Genomic DNA, 18,692 nt, shown 5'->3' on the forward strand with positions numbered 1-18,692 from the left:
GAAAAAGCATTTAGTCTTTCTCTATTAAATATAATGTTACCTGTAGATTTTTCATGGATAACCTTTATCAAGTAGAGAAAGTTCCCTTCTATACCTAGCTTGTTGAGAGATTTTATCAGAAATAAATGTTGAATTTTATCAGATGCTTTTTCTATATCTATTGAGATGGTCATATGATTTTCTTACTTTTTAGTTTGTTAATATGGTGAATTATATTGATCGATTTTTTAAAATGTGCATTCTTGGGATAAATCCCAATTATTCATGATGTATTATCATTTTTATACATTCCATTTGCTAAAATTTTTAAAAACATTGTTCATTATGTTTATGTTTATACATTAAATAAATTATGTATTATGTTTACAAGGAATACTGATCTGGAATTTTCTTTCCTTATAATGTGTTTGTCTGGATTTTCTCATTTTTTTATTTTCTGGAAGAGTTTGTGTAAAACTGGTATTATTTTTTTTTTAAAGGATTTTTTTTTATTTTTTTGCGGTACGCGGGCCTCTCACTGCTGTGGCCCCTCCCGTCGTGGAGCGCAGACTCAGCGGCCATGGCTCATGGGTGCAGCCGCTCCGCGTCATGTGGGATCTTCCCGGACCGGGGCACGAACCCGTGTCCCCTGCATCGGCAGGCGGACTCTCAACCCCTGCGCCACCAGGGAAGCCCAAAACTGGTATTATTTATTCCATAACTCTTTAATAGAATTCACTAGCCATCTGTGTCTGGAGTTTGCTTTATAGGAAAGTTTTAACTACAAATTCAGTTTCTTTAATAGATACAGGGTAATTTATGTTTTTCATTTCATCTTGAATGAATTTTGTAATTTATTTCTTTCAAAAAATGTGTCCATTTTATCTAAATTGTTGGATAGACTATTTTATAAATGTCACTTAGATCATGTTGTTATAGTGTTGCTTAAGTTTTCTGTATCCTTTCTTATTTCCTCTTTACTTGTTCTATCAATTATTGAGAATGAGATATTAAACCTCCAACTACAATTATGAATTTGTCTATTTCTCCTTGAAATTCTGTCAGTGTTGTTTTTGCTTTATGTATTTTAAAGGTCTGTTACTGGGTACATGAATATTTAATATTGCTATGTGTGCTTGACTCTTTTATCATTATGAAATTAAATTCTTGATCCCTAATGATATTCTTGTTCTGAAATTTACTTTGTCTAACATTAACAAAGGCACTCCAGTCTCTTTTAAACTAGTGTTAGCATGGTATATATTCTTCCATTATCTTACACTTAATGTGTTGGCCTTTATATTTAATATAGGTTTCTTTATTTTTTTATTTTTTAACATCTTTATTCATATAGGTTTCTTTAGACAACATATACTTGGGTCTTGCTTTGTAATTCAATCTGACATGCTCTGTCCTTTAGTTGAGGTATTTAGACCATTTCTATTTAATGTGATTGTTAATATGGCTAAGTTAAATTTATTATTTTGTTGTTTGTCCAATGATTCTACCTTTTTCTCTATTCTGCCTTGCTTAAATGAGTATTTTTTTCACTCTATCTCATTTGTTGTTTATTAGCTATAACTCTTTGCTTAGTTATTTTAGTGCTTGTTTTAGTTTTTGTAATACATCTTCAACTTACCACAGTTTTACTTTCAAATGATATCATACCACTGCACATATAGGATAAGAACTCTATCATAGTATACTTTGATTTCTTCCTCTGGAATTAATGCTTTTCTCCTTATCATGGGTCTTGTTCTCCTTCTTTTCATTCCTGGTAATTTTTCATTGGATGCTAGACATTGATGATTTCATCTATTAGGGTGCTGGATATTTTTGTAGTAAGTATACTTGACCTTTGTTCCAAGATGCAGTTCAGTTACTTGGGAACTGATCTTTTTGGGTCTTGCTTTTTAAGATTTGTTAGCTGGGACCAGAGTAGTCTAGAGCTAATTATTCCCCACTACTGAGACAAGACCGTTCTGAATTTTTAAACCAATTTTCCCTGAATTGGGAGGTGTTCCAATTTGCTGGGAGGAATGGGTACTAGTCCTAAACCTACAGGTACTGTTTTATCTAAAATTTTCAGGTATTTTTTTCTTCATATACATGCATTGATCCGTATTCTGCTGGAAACTCAAAGGGAGACAGTGTACAGATCTCCAAGAATTCTCCTTCTGTGTAGCTCTCTTCTCTCCATTATTCTGTCCTACAAGCTCTAGCTACCTTAGTCTCCCTGGTCTCTCAGCTCCACTCAACTTAGGGAGTCTGATAGACTCCACCTGAATTCTCTCTCCCTGTGCCATGGCCTGAAAATTCTTTCAAGGCAGCAAACTAGGGTGATTTTATGGTTCATCTTGGTTGTTTCCTATCTCTTAGTGATCATCATCCTTGGTGAAAATTATTGTTGCATATATTTTGATCCATTTTTTGTTTTTTTCAGATCAGAAGGGAACATCTGATTTCTGTTACCCTGTGTTTGTCAAAAATGGAACTTGTAACTGCTATTTAAAAGGAAAAAGATTTTGAAATGCTATTTGCCAGGGAAGAGAATTCCAAACATCCCCTGAGTATTATATCTTATAACTTGATATTTAATCAATCAACTTAGATGCATCAACAGAGATTGGTATAGTTAAATCAGATCTTCTGTTTATGATTTATTACTATGAATTTCTTAAACTATGTTAACTTGAATGCAAATGTGACATAGACAAGGTGACAAGAAAGTAACTTGCATTCATTTTCAAGATGGAAGAATTGAATGGTTTGACTGAGCTACTGATTAGTTCCTTAACTGCCCACTGGTCATTTTAGTCTATTTTATGTGACCAAAAATGTAGAGCCTGGTGAACCCTGAAGAATTATCAAAAGTAGTGTATTAGTGGAGGCCCAAACAATTCTGAGCCCAAATTATTCTCTTTCTTTCATTTTCTGAAGAAAACGTAAAGGTATCACTTTTTACTTAGTCTTTTTCTTTTTTCTTTTTTTTTTTTTTCTTTTTTTGTGGTATGCGGGCCTCTCACTGTTGTGGCCTCTCCCGTTGCGGAGCACAGGCTCCACACGCGCAGGCTCAGCGGCCATGGCTCACGGGCCCAGCCGCTCCGCGGCATGTGGGATCCTCCCAGACCGGGGCACGAACCTGTGTCCCCTGCATCGGCAGGCGGACTCTCAACCAGTGCGCCACCAGGGAAGCCCTTAGTGTTTTTCTCAACAGCTAAAAATTTACTTCAGAGTATATTTTCCATTGATATCTTTATCTGATTCTTCCTTCTCAAACCAGAGGTCATAACTGACTGTATAAAATGCCCCAGCACCCTGATTAGCCAGTAACTATTCCAAAGGTCTCCCTTTCTGGATTTCATCCTTTCATTACTTATCCCGAGGATCTCTGTGGAATGAATGCCTCCCCCTCTCTGCCACGGAAGGATTATATATTCTCTGATAATATGCTTACGTTTTTATTAGGCCTAGTCCCCAAGATGCTGCCCCCCTGAATATGCCCCATGGACTGTGACTCTCCATATTTCCTGCCCATAGACCCAAGTCAATGTTTCTGGGCCAAGGTCAAGTCCTGTAAGAATAAGGGTGAATGGAACATTGAATAAAGTTAAAATATTAAATACTATCTATCACTGAGAACTTCTAATTTTTTTAATAAACAAAGAGAAACTGATTAGAATAAAACTAATCTTCACAAACATGCTAGCATATGTAGTTTCTCAAATATAATTGGTTTAGAGGTGTTTTTTGTTTTTTTTAAAGCAAAATAAACTATTGTCAGGGAGTCCATTCTCATTGCAAAGGAAAACATTTCACAGTGCCTGTGTACCAGAAAACCTCTCCCAACTGCACTTGTTACTGATTCCATTTGACAAGTGGCTGCTTCTCGATAATTACTGTACAAACCATTACTTCCAAAATAAACTCTCATCAATTTATCCTGCTCTTCTACATTCATTAATAAGTATCTTGTAAAAATAGGTGGCTGAACCTGCATTAGTAAATGCAGATGCTTATATTAAAAGATTGTGCTTTTGTACATCTTTTGTCTTTGAAAGCTATGTTCAGTTCATCTGCAATAAAAGTCCAGGGACGAGCTTCCCTGGTGGCGCAATGGTTGAGAGTCCGCCTGCCGATGCAGGGGACACGGGTTCGTGCCTCGGTCCGGGAAGATCCCACATGCCGCGGAGCGGCTGGGCCCGTGAGCCATGGCCGCTGAGCCTGCGCGTCCGGAGCCTGTGCTCCGCAACGGGAGAGGCCACAACAGTGAGAGGCCCGCGTACCGCAAAAAAAAAAAAAAAAAAAAAGTCCAGGGACTTTTATCGAGTAAGGGTGGGGTGGAGCCAAACCCTAAATTCAAAGGGTATTTCGAATTCATTTTTATTTAATCATCTTTGAATTTAGTCAATAAAATATATACTCTTATAAGGCCAATTTCAGCAGTTAAAGAATCAGTTTGTCGGGCTTCCCTGGTGGCACAGTGGTTAAGAATCCGCCTGCCAATGCAAGGGACACGGATTCGAGCCCTGGTCCGGAAAGATCCCACATGCCGCGGAGCAACTAAGCCCGTGCACCACAACTACTGAGCCTGCGCTCTAGAGCCCGCGAGCCACAACTACTGAGCCCTCGTGCCACAACTACCGAAGCCCGCGTGCCTAGAGCCCGTGCTCCGCAACAAGAGAAGCCACCGCAATGAGAAGCCCGCGCACCACAACGAAGAGTAGCCCCCGCCCGCCGCAACTAGAGAAAGCCCGCGCGCAGCAACAAAGACCCAGTGCAGCCAAAAATAAATTTAAAAAATAAATTAATTAAAAAAAAAAGAATCGGTTTGTCTGTGATACATACAGTGCTTTACATCCTCTTGATTTTCACTAATTAGAGCATCTGCCCATATTTGAGAGGCAGCCTATTTTTACATGGAGCTTACAAGGGGCTGAAATATGGCAAAACTGAACAGATTTTTTTGTTTGTTTGTTTTGAAACCTGATTGTAAATCATGCTTGTGATGATTGACATTTGTCTAATTATCAGTGCAACAATTTGAATATATCTTGTTTCCTTTTGCTTTAAAAGATTTTCTGATGATTTCAAACTGAGATCAACATTGCACACTAAATATTTATTAGTAATACTGGTTCCTCTGAGTGGTAATAAACTTCTTTTGTCTTACAGCTTATTATTGAGGCCAAAATGTACTTTTTTGCTGATAACAAAAATATACTTTTCTGACCACCAAATGAAATTTTCAAAGCTTCTGTTTTCCATTCCCAAATAATTGGAACATATGTATATTATTGTTCTAACATCGATCTAGTTATTGACTCTTGGTAGGATTGATCAATTGGGACTTTCATTCAACAAACATTTATTGAGTACTAGAGGAGTGCTTGGTTTTGTGCTAGGTGCTGTATTAAAGATGCCATTTTATTTTGATTTCAAGGTATATATCAAGTTCAAAGTTCAATGTCTTTGGAGCATTATTATTGTAGATATTCTCTCTGTTTCTTCTTTCTCATTGCAATTAACTCTCAATAATATAAATATAATGACAGCTCCCAATACTGGTTGCCTATGCATTTTATAGCAAATACTAGATGTGCTTACCAAAAGTTACTTAAAGATATGGTCTTCGTTTTTAGCAGTGTCTCAAATTTTCTCACCTTATTCTGTAAATAACCTTGCCTCCAGAGATTTTAGAATTACTGCCATAAGACCACAAAGCAAACAATTATTCTCCAAGACAGTTCTGATATGAGATATAATGTCTCAAAAGATTCTCTGACAAATAGCCAAACCAACCTGACAGTGTAAAATGAAGCACTTGTAGAAAAGTCTAGACTTTTCTTTCTTTTTAAAAAATAAAACCCCTTCTCTGCAAAAAAAAAAAAATATATATATATATATATAATATATATATATTATAGGGTAAGATATATATGTATTTTTTTGATAAAACCCCTGACAAAAATTATTTGTGAGCCCCCACATGGCACTGGGTTACTTCATTTCCCTCACTTTAAACATAAAGAAAATGTTAAGAAATATTTTTTCACTTATACATGGTCACCCTATAATTTATAGTATTAATGTTAGAACTCAAAGTTTCTGGTTCTCTGCGATGGTCCAGTATCAGAAAATGATGTCAATACTCTTCAATTTTCTTCCGTAAACAATGTCAATATTCATTTATTTTTACCCATACTTTTATTTCTTCCTAAGTTCTCCATCTGGTCTTCTTCACTTATCTTCATTTCTCATATGATATTTTGTATCTAGGATGATTCCTAATCTATTTCCTGACACCTTCTGTCCATTTCATCTCACTGGTAACCCAAGTAAAATAATTTGTCCATTTAAAATACAAATGACATGTAATTTCTAAAATTCCCATTATATTAACTTGGAAGGAGAATTGTTGGTGATTATGTTTTCCCCTTCCACAGTATGACATTGCAGTCCAGAAAATAAAAGATTACCTATGTTTCAGATGTAAAAAGAATAAAAGGATAGCTGGTGGTCATTGAGAATTTAATCAAATTCAAATACAGCTGGAGCCTTAAAAGAAATTTGTGAGATAACAAATTCTTTAAAGATAATTCATAAGTCGTATTTATGTTGGTCAAATCATATTGGTAACATAATAAAAGAGAAAAATAAAGAAATTAAACCATTTGGCATTGAGAATAATTAATCCCATACCTATTAGTATTGCAAATCCAGAGAAATGTAGGATGTTGAGAAATTGGAAGGTATTCTACCAGACAGTCTAGTTCAATGATTTTACCAGACAGATATTTTTGGACCACTCTAATGTTTAGAAGATTTCTCCTGATTTCAAACTAAAATTATCTGTTTTGTAATGTCTTCACATAGGGCCATTGCTTCTTCTGAAGCAATATAGAAGATTTGCCACATAATTTCCATTAAAATAGATAAGTGTTATATCTACATGAATTTTTTTCTTCACACTGAACAATTTTAATGCCTTCAACAGAGTCAGGGACCATTTTCCAGGCCCCCTTCCATCATGATGGTCTCTAATGGTTATCTTGGGCTTGTTAGTTTTTTCTGAAGATGAGGTACCTAGTTCTCTTGTGATGGTGTAGATAGTACTGAGCAGAGATAATTACATCTTATAATTAATACAGAATATTTCCTCAGATGCAGTGTGAAGGTTTGTTGTTGGAGCATATAAAACTTATGGTAAATGAAATGACCACTTTTTAATAAACTCAGTTTTCTTAACTTTAAAATAAGGATGCTGAACAAGATGGTTTATAAGATCTTTTCAAATTCTAAAATTCTTGGAACCAATTTGGTAGTAATCACCTTTGTTGTTGGCAAACTTCCTAAGAGAGATTTCTGTGTCTCCAATCCAAATGACGAGAAAACTGTAGAACAAAATAAACACAAATGTGGCAAACTGCTAGATACTTTGCTTTAGAGTGAAGCCAATCCATTAAGTAATCTGAGGTACAGTTGTTCAACCAATCACTGAAACACCTATCATCTAATCCTCATGTCTCCTGAGTACTAGCATATTCATTTGGAGTCATCACAATGACAAATGAAACTCAAAATAATAAACTAAGTATTCTTTGTTATGTCTTGGTCTTAGGAATTCATTCTTGCTCCTCCTTAAAATCCTTTCTAATCCTACTAATTCAGTATACTCCCTCTGATTCTCTATGACACTTCTATAGCTTTCAGCTTATTGTGCTTTACACTATAGATATGTGTACACTTGTCTAAACATCCCTATGATAATGTACCCCCCTCAAGGGCAGAGGAGGTATTTTAATCATCATGATGTCAAAAAAGAGATCTAACTCAGCTCTTACACAGAACAGACATTTCATAAATATTTCTTGAATTGAACTGAATAAAAATGAATTGAGTACCACATTTTATAGCCTTTAAGCTTTAAGTCTGAGAGGTGAACTGAATTGTTATTGATGTCCTTAGGAGATTAAGAGGAAATTAATTTCTTATCTTTTAAACATGCACAAAATATCAATCTCATAATAATTATAGGACATTATTTGGAAATCATTGCAGTATATAATTTGTCTAATTTACTTGCATAAATATGTATTTATTGAACATACATGGTTTTGAGTTGTGGCTTCTGATTTGCTATTTGAAAATCTGTCTTTTAAGTTTCTGAGAATATTGATGAACAGTGTAATAGGTCAATTTCTGAAATCTTGGAAAGATCTTTTCCCTAATCTTGTTATGCTTTATAAATTGAGAGGGACTATTACTCGCTTCAGGATTCATTTTGCCTTAATTTTGTTAACTCAGCCAAAACATTTTTATTGAGCATCTCATATTCACAGTGTAGTGTGAAACCAGGAGCATTGAGAACTCAGCTGGGGAGAGTGTACAGAGTAAGATTAACAGTGAAGCAAGAATAGGGTCCTGAGGAATATTATCAACTGAAGAACAGGGTCAAGGGTAGAAATCCTCTAAGGAGACAGAGAAGGAAATGTCAGACAAGTAAAATAAGATTGATCAGAATGTGGTGTTATGGAAAACATGATAAGGTGTTTCTAGAGTGATTGAATGATCAAGAGTGTTAGACGTTTGTTGTAGAAGAATAAGAATCAGAAGAAGAGAAGACTGAGGGGGAAGAAGAAAGAGAAGGAAGAGGGGGAGGGGAGAAGATAAAGAAAGAGAAAGAACAGTTTATATTAATAAGCTTTTTCTGTGCCAGGCAATTCTGTTAAGTGCTTAACATGCATCATCCCATCTGGTCTTCCAAACAACTTTATGAAGCAAGTACTTTTACAGTAAAATTTCATGATACCACAAATTCATATATAATATGATTGGCAGCTGGTTCCCAGACCCAGGAATTCTCAGTTAACTGCTTTGGTTCAGTAGTCACTTCATAAACTTCATAATAATATAGGACAGGGTTTGCTGTATTATCTCCAGTTTACAGATGAGAAGGCTATGGTTCAGAGATTAAATGACTTCAGTTGTCACAGTTATGAGAACACCAAGGAGGCATTATTTACATCAGATACCAAGTGATGGTTAATTTGATGTGTCAACTGGACTGGGCCACAGGGTGCCCAGATATTAGGTTGAATATTATTCTGGGTGTATCTGTGAGGGTGTTTCTGGCTGAGATCAACATTCGAATCAATACCTGAGTAAAGCAGATTGCCCTCGCCAGGGTGGATAGGCATTATTCAATCTGTTGAAAGTCTGACTAGAACAAGAAAGCTGATGAAAGGAGAATTCACTCTCTGCCTGACTGTCTTCAAGTTGGGACACTGGTCTCCTCCTGCCTTCAGACTCAGACTTGGACTGGAACTTAAACCATCACTCTTCTGCTTCTCAGGCCTTTGGATTTGGACTCAAACTGTGTCATCAGTTCATTTGGGTTTCCAGCCTGCCAACTGTAGATCTTAGGACTTCTCAGCTTCTATAAGCATGTAAGCCAGTTCCTTATAATAAATCTCTACACACACATACACATATATGGATGGATACATATATCTGTGTATACATATATACATGTATAGTTCCTATTGAATCTGTTTCTCTGGAGAACCCTGATTAATATACCCAACCACCTCCACTCACCAGCCAACTCTAAATTAGCCTGCTAAAAGGCACAGTGCTTTGCAATTTAAATGCAGCTTCAAAAGCCCTTCTGTGCAAAATTTCTGGAGTTGTCAGTGGTCACAAAGACTGAGTTAATTAGCGTATAACAGTATCATGGACTTGAGAATACTTTATATTCGTTAAATACAGAATTAATTATTCTTTAAATATTCTACTTAATCTGATTCTGCTTCTAGTGCTGTGTATTCCCTAAATACAAAATGGAAAGTTTCTCTTTTTGATTCCTCTTAGATTTTGCACTGACAAATAGGGGAACTTCACAACATCAGCATTAGAATTCCCCAGAAACTCTGTATCAGCTCATCTTTCCTCAGCGGCTAAAAAAAGTGACATATTTGTTAAGTCTATTGTTCATTTTCATACATGTAGCACTAATTAACATAAAAAAACTCCACCTCCTTTCTTATAACCTTGGTAAGAACTGGGTATTAAAATAACTAGTCCAACTATAGTCAGTGAGCAGCTTCAGGATAGAAATTATGCTGTTGATGCCCAAGATATTTCAACAGAGATGATATCCTGAAGTTTCTGTGAGTCATTTATGCTTTCAAGTTAACAATATAATGCTGCGTTTTTATAAGGTAACTTATAAGCAAGCACATTAGAAAGAGATATTTATAAACCAAACTGCCCTTCGTGAGATCAGATGTCATGTCTTGTATACTGTATCTCCTTCCTTGGGCCAAAAGACCTTGGTTGGAGAAACCCTACGTAGAAGGCTAATTTGAGGAGGGAGCTCTTGGCCTTTTTTTCATATGATAATTTTTTCTTCATTAGGAAGTGATGAGGTGGTCAAACTGACCATGGGGTTTCTACAATATAGTCCTTTAAGAACCTGACTAATTTGTCACAAATTATGCCAAACGAAGGAGTATAAACAAGCAATAGTTTACAAAATACATATTTCAGTCTGGAGAAATTATGCATGCAATATACTTGGTAGTATTTCTGTTTTTTTTCAAATTTATTTATTTACTTTTTTTTTTTTTTGCTGCTTTGGGTCTTTGTTGCTGTGCATGGGGTTTTCTCTAGTTGCAGAGAGCGGAGGCTACTCTTCATTGCAGTGCGCGGGCTTCTCATTGCAGTGGCTTCTCTTGTTGTGGAGCACGGGCTCTAGGTGCACAGGCTTCAGTAGTTGTGGTGCCAGGGCTCAGTAGTTGTGGCACACGGGCTTAGTTGCTCCGCGGCATGTGGGATCTTCCCGGACCAGGGCTCGAACCCGTGTCCCCTGCATTGGCAGGTGGATTCTTAACCACTGAGCCACCAGGGAAGCCCCTTGGTAGTATTTCTATTAGAGAATGGAGGAAGTGTGCTTCTCAGTGCCCCAAAGAAGGAAAAAGTTATAATTAGATGTCATCACTATGCATTTAATTAGGTTTTCAAAGAGGGGGTCAGTCTACCTCACTTCTTGGAAGCAGACATCAGGTCATGCCATGGAACTTGGTCACGCCTGAAACTTTGATTGTGCCTGTTCCAACCAAGAAGGCGGATTTCAACTGCCTGGACATTAAAAACAAAAGAAATTCCATCAGTGAGACATCAGAACAGTCTGATTTTTATTTAAAATTTTCAGAAAAAGTAAAAATAAAAGGGTCTTTGTTGAAAAACCTCCTGAATGATTTATAACACTTGGACTTCTGAATTTTTCATTTCAGAGATAAATTTGGGTCCAGAAAGTGGAAAGTAATATCTGTTGATGAAGCTTCCTAAAATACCATGGTGCTCAAACCAAGCTCTGTGCAAAGTTACTTCTTGAGGTGTGATGAACAAAATTTCCTCTTGTGATGGAAAAAAATTAAACTTTAAAAAAAATGAAAGTCAATGATGAGTGAGCCTTAACATTTATTGATGTGTAGTTCAAGAAAGGTACTCCTATTATCTAAATATACATCAAGAAATAGTTTATTTCAAACCAGGACTTAATGGGAATACAAATTAGAGAATCTGGGACTTTTCCTAGACATGTCGAGATTTCATTTGGCATTTAGGACAGCGATTAGATGGCTTTTGATACTATTAAGAAATTTTATCTACATCTGGAGAAATTTTTCTTTATCTTCAACCATCAGTTAGTTACCTATTGTTTTAGTATTAAGAACCTATATTTCATACATTCAGACTGAAGTGTGTCATTGCCTTCATTTGGTTCACTTTAGTTGAGCAAGTGCACCTGAGCATCACTTATGCTCAGGGGTGTGTGCTAGAAACAAGGGCTTTGAGTCTAGTATTTCCTCAGTTCTGCATAGGAAACAATAAGCCCGTGTTCACCCATAGTGCAAATGCAATTAAAAAAAAACTCTGGGAGCATAGGGGAAGGAACACATGTCTCTGCTTCTGTTTAATCTGGGCTTAAAATAGTGAATAAGGTTTTACTAACTCTTTTGCCCATTCCTCTCACCATGCCTTCCTCCTATTCTTTCTCCTCACAGTTAGATTTCATTTTATGAATGAATATAAGATTATGCCCTTCCCTGCTTACATTCTCTCATGGCTTCCCGTTGCACTTAGAACAAGATCCAGTGTCCTCTCCAGGGCATGCAAGTCCCTCCCATGATCTGGCTTTGGTCTTTCCAGCCTCAATTTACCTGGCTTCCTGTTGTGCTGCAGCCAGGCTAGTCTTTCACGGTCGAAGCCCAAAACTGCAGCAGGCTCTGACATCTCCTCTTACCACTGCATGGAAATCCCTCCCCTACATCCTTTAGTAGATTGTTCCCTCTCCTCACTCAGTTGGCAGCATAAATGCCACCTTCTCAGAGAGGCCTTCAAGGACCTTGCTGTTTAAACACTCTAAAATACCACGCTGCTTTATTTTCTTCCTAGCATTATCTGAAAATATTGTACTTATTTGTTTATGGTGGGTCCTGCTACAACTACCTCTATACCCAGGGAATGTAACCTGAGAGAGAGAAGGAGCCCCACTTGTCATGTTTGCTATGTATTCCCACTTCTAGTACAGGGCCCGGTACACCCCAGCAGGTCAGTAATCGTTACTGAATGAATGAATCATGGTCACTATATTTTCAGATTCTTTTTCCATTTTAAATAATAGTGAAGAATCTGGTTGAGTTTTCTCTTTGTACAAATAAGTATACCAATTTATATTTCGGTGCAATTTTACTAACGTAATGATCAGTTCTTGAAAGAAGGCCAAGTCTAACAAAATTTTAAAAAAGATACAGGAAGTGTTCATGATGTCTTCTCCTTGGAGTCTTTGGCCAGTGTTGTTGGCCTCTCATGGCACTAAATTCACAAATGTAAGAAAAATTAAAAACAAATTACCTCCTCCTCTTTTTATGTTTTCAACAGTACCATTGTCTCTGAGTGTTCCCCAATGGGGGTACACAGTGTCAGTTTGCACATAACTTAGCAAGGTTTTAACACTATTTCAGTTTTGTTGCAATCTTCCCTTTATGGGAAGGCTAACATTCCAATATTATTAAAATTGCAAACCAATAAGACATGAAATGGCTTGCTTATTGCTAACATTTATACAAAACCACTTAAAATGTTAAAAAATATTAATCTCCTACCCTATGTAGCAATTAATGCTGCACAGATGATGACAATTGTTTTTTCCACTGGAAAATCACCAGCAATCCACATTCTCTTCTTCTGCTTAATTAACACAACTATATATATCCTTCAAAGTCACAGGAAACTGGTGTAATTGCTTTTGTAAGTTCAGCCAGTCTCCAATGAAGAACAGATTGCTAAATTAAATGCAAGTAATTTGAAGCTTTAAAAAAAAATCAGGAATATAGACATTCTTGCCCCCATATAGTATGAGGTGATACAAAGGTCAGGGAAAGAAAAGAAAAAGTAAGAATTCCTGGACCTGTCTTTGATTCTCTGTTGAGATATTAACTACATTTTAAAGACCATTTGTCAAGCAGACATCATGTTATATAAAACAATTATACTTTATAATCAGCCACAACATTGTTGTCAACATAGATGTGTGCTGAACTGATTTGGAATCAAAGACTCGGTGTGTGTGTGTGTGTGTAAAATAGCCCTAAAGTTTCTGAAAAGCAGAAGAAAATAAGGATTGCAGAAACAAGGTGGAAAATAATTCAAAAAAAAATTTACTTATTTACTTTTATCTAGAGAAGGTAAAAGAGAGGACAGTGGGGAAGTGGGAAAAGAGAAAGGCAGAAAAACAGAGATCAGAGTTGAGGAGATACACACACACATACATACAGTCCATCCTCATTATTTGTGGATTCTGTATTTATGAATTTGCCTACTTGCTAAAATTTATTTGTGACCTCAAAATCAATATTCTAGGCATTGTCATGATCATTCTCAAACATATACATAAGAGCAGTGAAAAATTTGAGTTGCTGGACACACATTCCTAAAAGAGGCTAAATAAGGTGATGTTCTGCCTTTCAGTTTCAGCTGTAAACAAGTGTCCTGTTTGTGGTATATTTAGTGGTGTATTTTTGCATTTTTGTGCTTTTTGTTGGTGCTTAACTATTTATAATGGTCCACAGGCATATCGCTGGAGTGCTGTCTAGTGTTCCTAAGAGCAAGAAGGTGGTGATGTGGCTCACAGAGAAAATATGAATGAGGTAAGCTTCATTTAAGCATGAATTATAAGCTGTAGGTTGTGAGTTCAATGTTAATGGGTCAACAATCTGTATTAAATCAGGCATCTTTAAAGAGTAACACACATAAAACAAGGTTATGTATTGATTTGTTGACAAAAATGTTGCAACCAGAGGCTCACAGGAACCTAGCCCTGTATATCTCTTAGGAGCAATGATTCCGTATTTGCTAACTCAGTTTTGTAGTGGCTTTATGAACATAACTACTGTGAATAATAAGAATCAACTGTGAGTGAGTGTGTGTGTGTGTGTGTATACAGCTGATTCTTATTCGCAGTGGTTATATTTGTATATATATAGAGAAACAGTAAGAGAGAACAAAAGAGCTATCTCATGTCTTGGATCGAGTGTGGATTGCTTATCTGGAGGCCAAATCAAAGTGTGTAAATAAAAAGTGATAGGATTAGATGAACAAGTAGGTGTTTAACTCAGAGTGGAAAAAGAATTAATCAGTCTGTACAAAAAAGAGGGAACTTTGATTGTATGTCTCTTTAACTCTTTTATTATATAGAGGGGGGATGTGGGGATGGGCATAGTGGTCAAAAGTAAGCTCCAGAGACCAATTCAAATCTCAGCTCTCACCCTCTTAACTTCTGGGCCTCATTTCATTATCTATAAGATGGGGATTATAATATGTCTCACAGGCTTGTAGTAAGAATTAAATAAGAAATCAAAGATTGTAGAAGAGTGTGTCATATATTAAAACATTCAATTAATAATGCAATTATGAGTAAGCACACCCCAGGCTTATATTTACGTAGAATCTTGCTGGTGGAGACCAGCCCCCATGTCCGCTTATCCGCAGCTCACTGTTTTTTCATTGCACCTTTCTTGGGCCATTGAGACACCATTTGGACTGATTTACCCCTAGATGCTGTTATGATGGTTGGCAAGGAAACGTTTGTGTTCCTAAGGTATGCTTTCATAGCATAGAATACAGAGTTGAAGGAAAAGTAATGTAAGCAGTAGTTAAGAGGAAGAGGGATGTCTGCCTCAGTTTTCTCCTAAAAGAACATCATTTCCAAAGAAGAGAAGTAATTTCAATTAGCTTGTATGTTATGGAGCAAAGGAAAGAGATAACTTCGGGGATGGGATTAGAGGAAGCAATGTTGGTTGGTTAGTGGTTTTTTGAAAGACACTAAGGCATGTTTATATATTAATGGAGATTTGTCCATAGACACCCAAAGACTGATTAAGTAACTTAATAAAGATGGCTACTGGAATTAAAAACAAAAACAAAAAACGAAGAAGAGAAGTAAGAAATCATGCTAAGTTTTACTCATCCACTATGCAATCACCTGTGTTCATAAAACGGAATAGACTTTAATTCCCACCATGAGCATAAAGCAAACCAGTGTAAAATGGAAGAGATTTGCCTTTTTTCTTTTTTTTAATGAAAAAAAGAGAAAAACCCCAGCATCCCCAGCCTCAGTTTCTTTATATACAAATGGGAATAATAATACCTACTCTAGGGCTTCCCTGGTGGTGCAGTGGTTGAGAGTTCGCCTGCCGATGCAGAGGACACGGGATCGTGCCCCGGTCTGGGAAGATCCCACATGCCGCAGAGCGACTAGGCCCGTGAGCCGTGGCCGCTGAGCCTGCGCGTCCGGAGCCTGTGCTCCGCAACGGGAGAGGCCACAACAGTGAGAGGCCTGTGTAGCACACACAAAAATAATAATAATAATAATAATACCTACTCTATCAAATAATGTTAAAATCCCTAGGAAGTATTTGTGATAGAATATTCCACCAAAGCTAGATATAGAGGTCTATCCAAAGTAAAATTAGTTAGGATTTAAGGCAACTTATTTGATCTCACTTTACACCACTACAGAAGCCTTAGAATGAAGTAAAATTACAGTGCATTACCTTTCATATCATCTCTAAATGTACCTGCATAGAAATTCTTTTCAAGATGTTATTAATAATAATAAAAGAATCTATTACTTCACATGTCAGAGGGAACAATTCAGGATACAACTACTATTTTAGTATATTTAGCCAATCCTTTTTATCAGTGTGAGTGACTGGTACAGAGCTGGTGAATGAAATCTACAGATTTTATAACTTTACAGTTTGGATTAGACCAGATAACATTGACGAGTACTTCAAAGAATGTTCCTTTTATTTTTTCCCCTCTCTCTCTCAAAGGGATTCTGACAAAGGTTCATATTTTCATCTAGAGAAGCTTACTATTTAAAAAACATATATTTCTTTTTAAACCCATTCAGTTAGCTGCCCACATTTGTATTAAATACAAACTGTTTCATACAGTTCTTTCTAGAAGCCAACGACGTGCCTGTAATATACCTCTCCATAATAGATTCACTGAAAAAACGTGACTTATTTTACATTCTAAATCAAATAATGGTACATTTTAGCCATTTCTATTGCCTTTGACATAGGTATATTTCCATGAATAGGATATACTTATTCCTTAGGAGTTGACTAACAAATAGTATTTTAGTCAAATAGTATTTGTTAATTTTAAAAAGTATTCCATCAAACAAGATAGCATTGTTGTTGTTGCGTTGCTGTTTTTTAGTTTCATACTTATACAGACTGGGGCATATCATGAAAGGAGACAGAACTATACTTCAGTAAGTTGTCCCAAGTGCATACTATTTATTATATATTTGAAGGTTCCGTTGTAGCTAATGATCTCTTAGCCATAAAAATTTACCTCATTGAATTTCAAAAATATTACAAATAGGTAAGGAGATGCTAACTAAATCATCAGATTTACTAAATTTAAATGTTTATTTTTATCCATTTCTAGAGTAAGATGCAGGCATTTCTCACCATCAGAGTGTAGGGTTAATGTATGAGAAGACCATTAAACTCCCATCATTTAAACATGATAACTGCCTCACATGTCTACATAATGTTTCAAAGCTATTTTTAAGCCATTTAAGCTTTTCAATCTACACTAAGCATCCACCAAGAGATTTTCTATTAAATTTAGTACAATATTTTAAATGATCAGCACAACTCGATTTTAAATAAATTCTAGAGTAAAAGTAATTTCTAAAGACATAACTTACATAATTTTCCTCAGTGCATCACTGGCTCTGAATAGTGGCTTTCAAGTTTAAATCATTAAAAATCTTTTAGAATCCCCAGGCAGCTATGCCTTGTATAAATCTAGTGTAAATTTTAAGGAGTTAATTGGGGCTAAAAATGACAAAATAAGTTTGGTATACTTACATGTTTCTGGTTGCCCCAAATAATTTAAAATAGCAAATGTTTCACAAAAGTTGTATAAACAACAAGTAAAGCACTAGAAAATTTTCAAACAAGAATTAGAATTATTCCTGTATCCTAATAAAATTTTTGATCCGCTAAGAATACTATTGGCTAGGATATTATTATGCCAACTAGTGCATCCTTGGGACATGGGATTTTGTGACTGGGAACTTGGGAATTTCACCTGGAAAGAGCAGATGACTGTTGGGAATGATTGGCTGACTCAGTGAAGACAGAAAGCTGAGGTAGAACACAAAGGAGCTATTGATGGCTTTTGTCTGTGGAAGACAGAAGCCTAAGGGAAGGGTGACTGCTCTCTCTTAGTGTCATGGATGTCACATGATAGAAAGTTTTATGTTTGTTTCTGACATTAGGCAAACAAAAACCTTTTGAATGCTGAATTAGGCTCTTGTTTTGAGCCTGCGAGCTGCTACTCATTCCTATTGATGAGTGCTGATCTGATTGCAGCCCTTTTATTTTTATGGTGTTAACTGCGCAGGGAATGTGGGTAGAAGGCCTGAGACAGGACCACCGACTTTATCCCTCCAGAGTTCACATAGCTTTTGGAGTTTTCCTTTTTTTTGGTGGGGGGGAGGGAGGAGGAAGGGGACGTCTCAGGAGCTTACCAATCTCTTTGCTTAAATGAACAATATGAGGTAGGCCTTCTGAAACCAGTTTAGCAAAAGACTCTTACTTTCTTTTCCCTCTGGAGAAGAATACAACACTATCACCATGATTCAGTTTTGCTTGTCTGGGTCTGTGCAAATTGTGAGGGAAAGAGAGTGCTTTGAGGGAGCCCTTCCTTTTCCCTTTGGTCCCTGTGATCTGTACTCACTTTAGGTTCTAGGTTCAAAATTCGATGACTTGGCAGGAAAAGATCAATCCATTTTGTAAAGACATGGTGAGGATTGTATTCTTGTTGAGGGAGTCATAGATTGAAAAAACTGAAGGCATTTTTAAAGCCCTTGATTATGGCAGACTTTTAAATATATACATTCACTTTAAATTAAAAGAATTCAGAGAAATGAGAATAATTTCTGCTTTCTATGACCAGACTTTGAAGTGGAGAAATGTGAAACTAAAAGCAAATAGCATAACCTGTTTTAATCAAAAGGAGTCTAGCAAGAAACAATCAATTAAAGAACAGTCTGATTCTCTGCGACATCAATGTATGAAAATCTGTTAGACGCCAGATTGTGTCTCAAGACACATATG

The 18,692-nt window shown here is 36.4% G+C and overlaps 1 long non-coding RNA gene across 1 annotated transcript in view; it reads left to right on the forward strand.

Annotated features, from left to right (window-relative positions):
• The window catches only part of LOC307187540, a 172,696-nt gene that overhangs the window by 98,933 nt on the left and 55,071 nt on the right, over positions 1-18,692 (forward strand). The window contains exon 4 of the long non-coding RNA XR_013828640.1: positions 14,118-14,195. This is a non-coding gene — a long non-coding RNA (uncharacterized lncRNA). The remainder of the gene's footprint in view (positions 1-14,117; positions 14,196-18,692) is intronic.

Source organism: Stenella coeruleoalba (genome assembly GCF_951394435.1).
Source record: "Stenella coeruleoalba genome assembly, chromosome: 6".
Classification (NCBI taxonomy): Eukaryota; Metazoa; Chordata; class Mammalia; order Artiodactyla; family Delphinidae; genus Stenella; species Stenella coeruleoalba.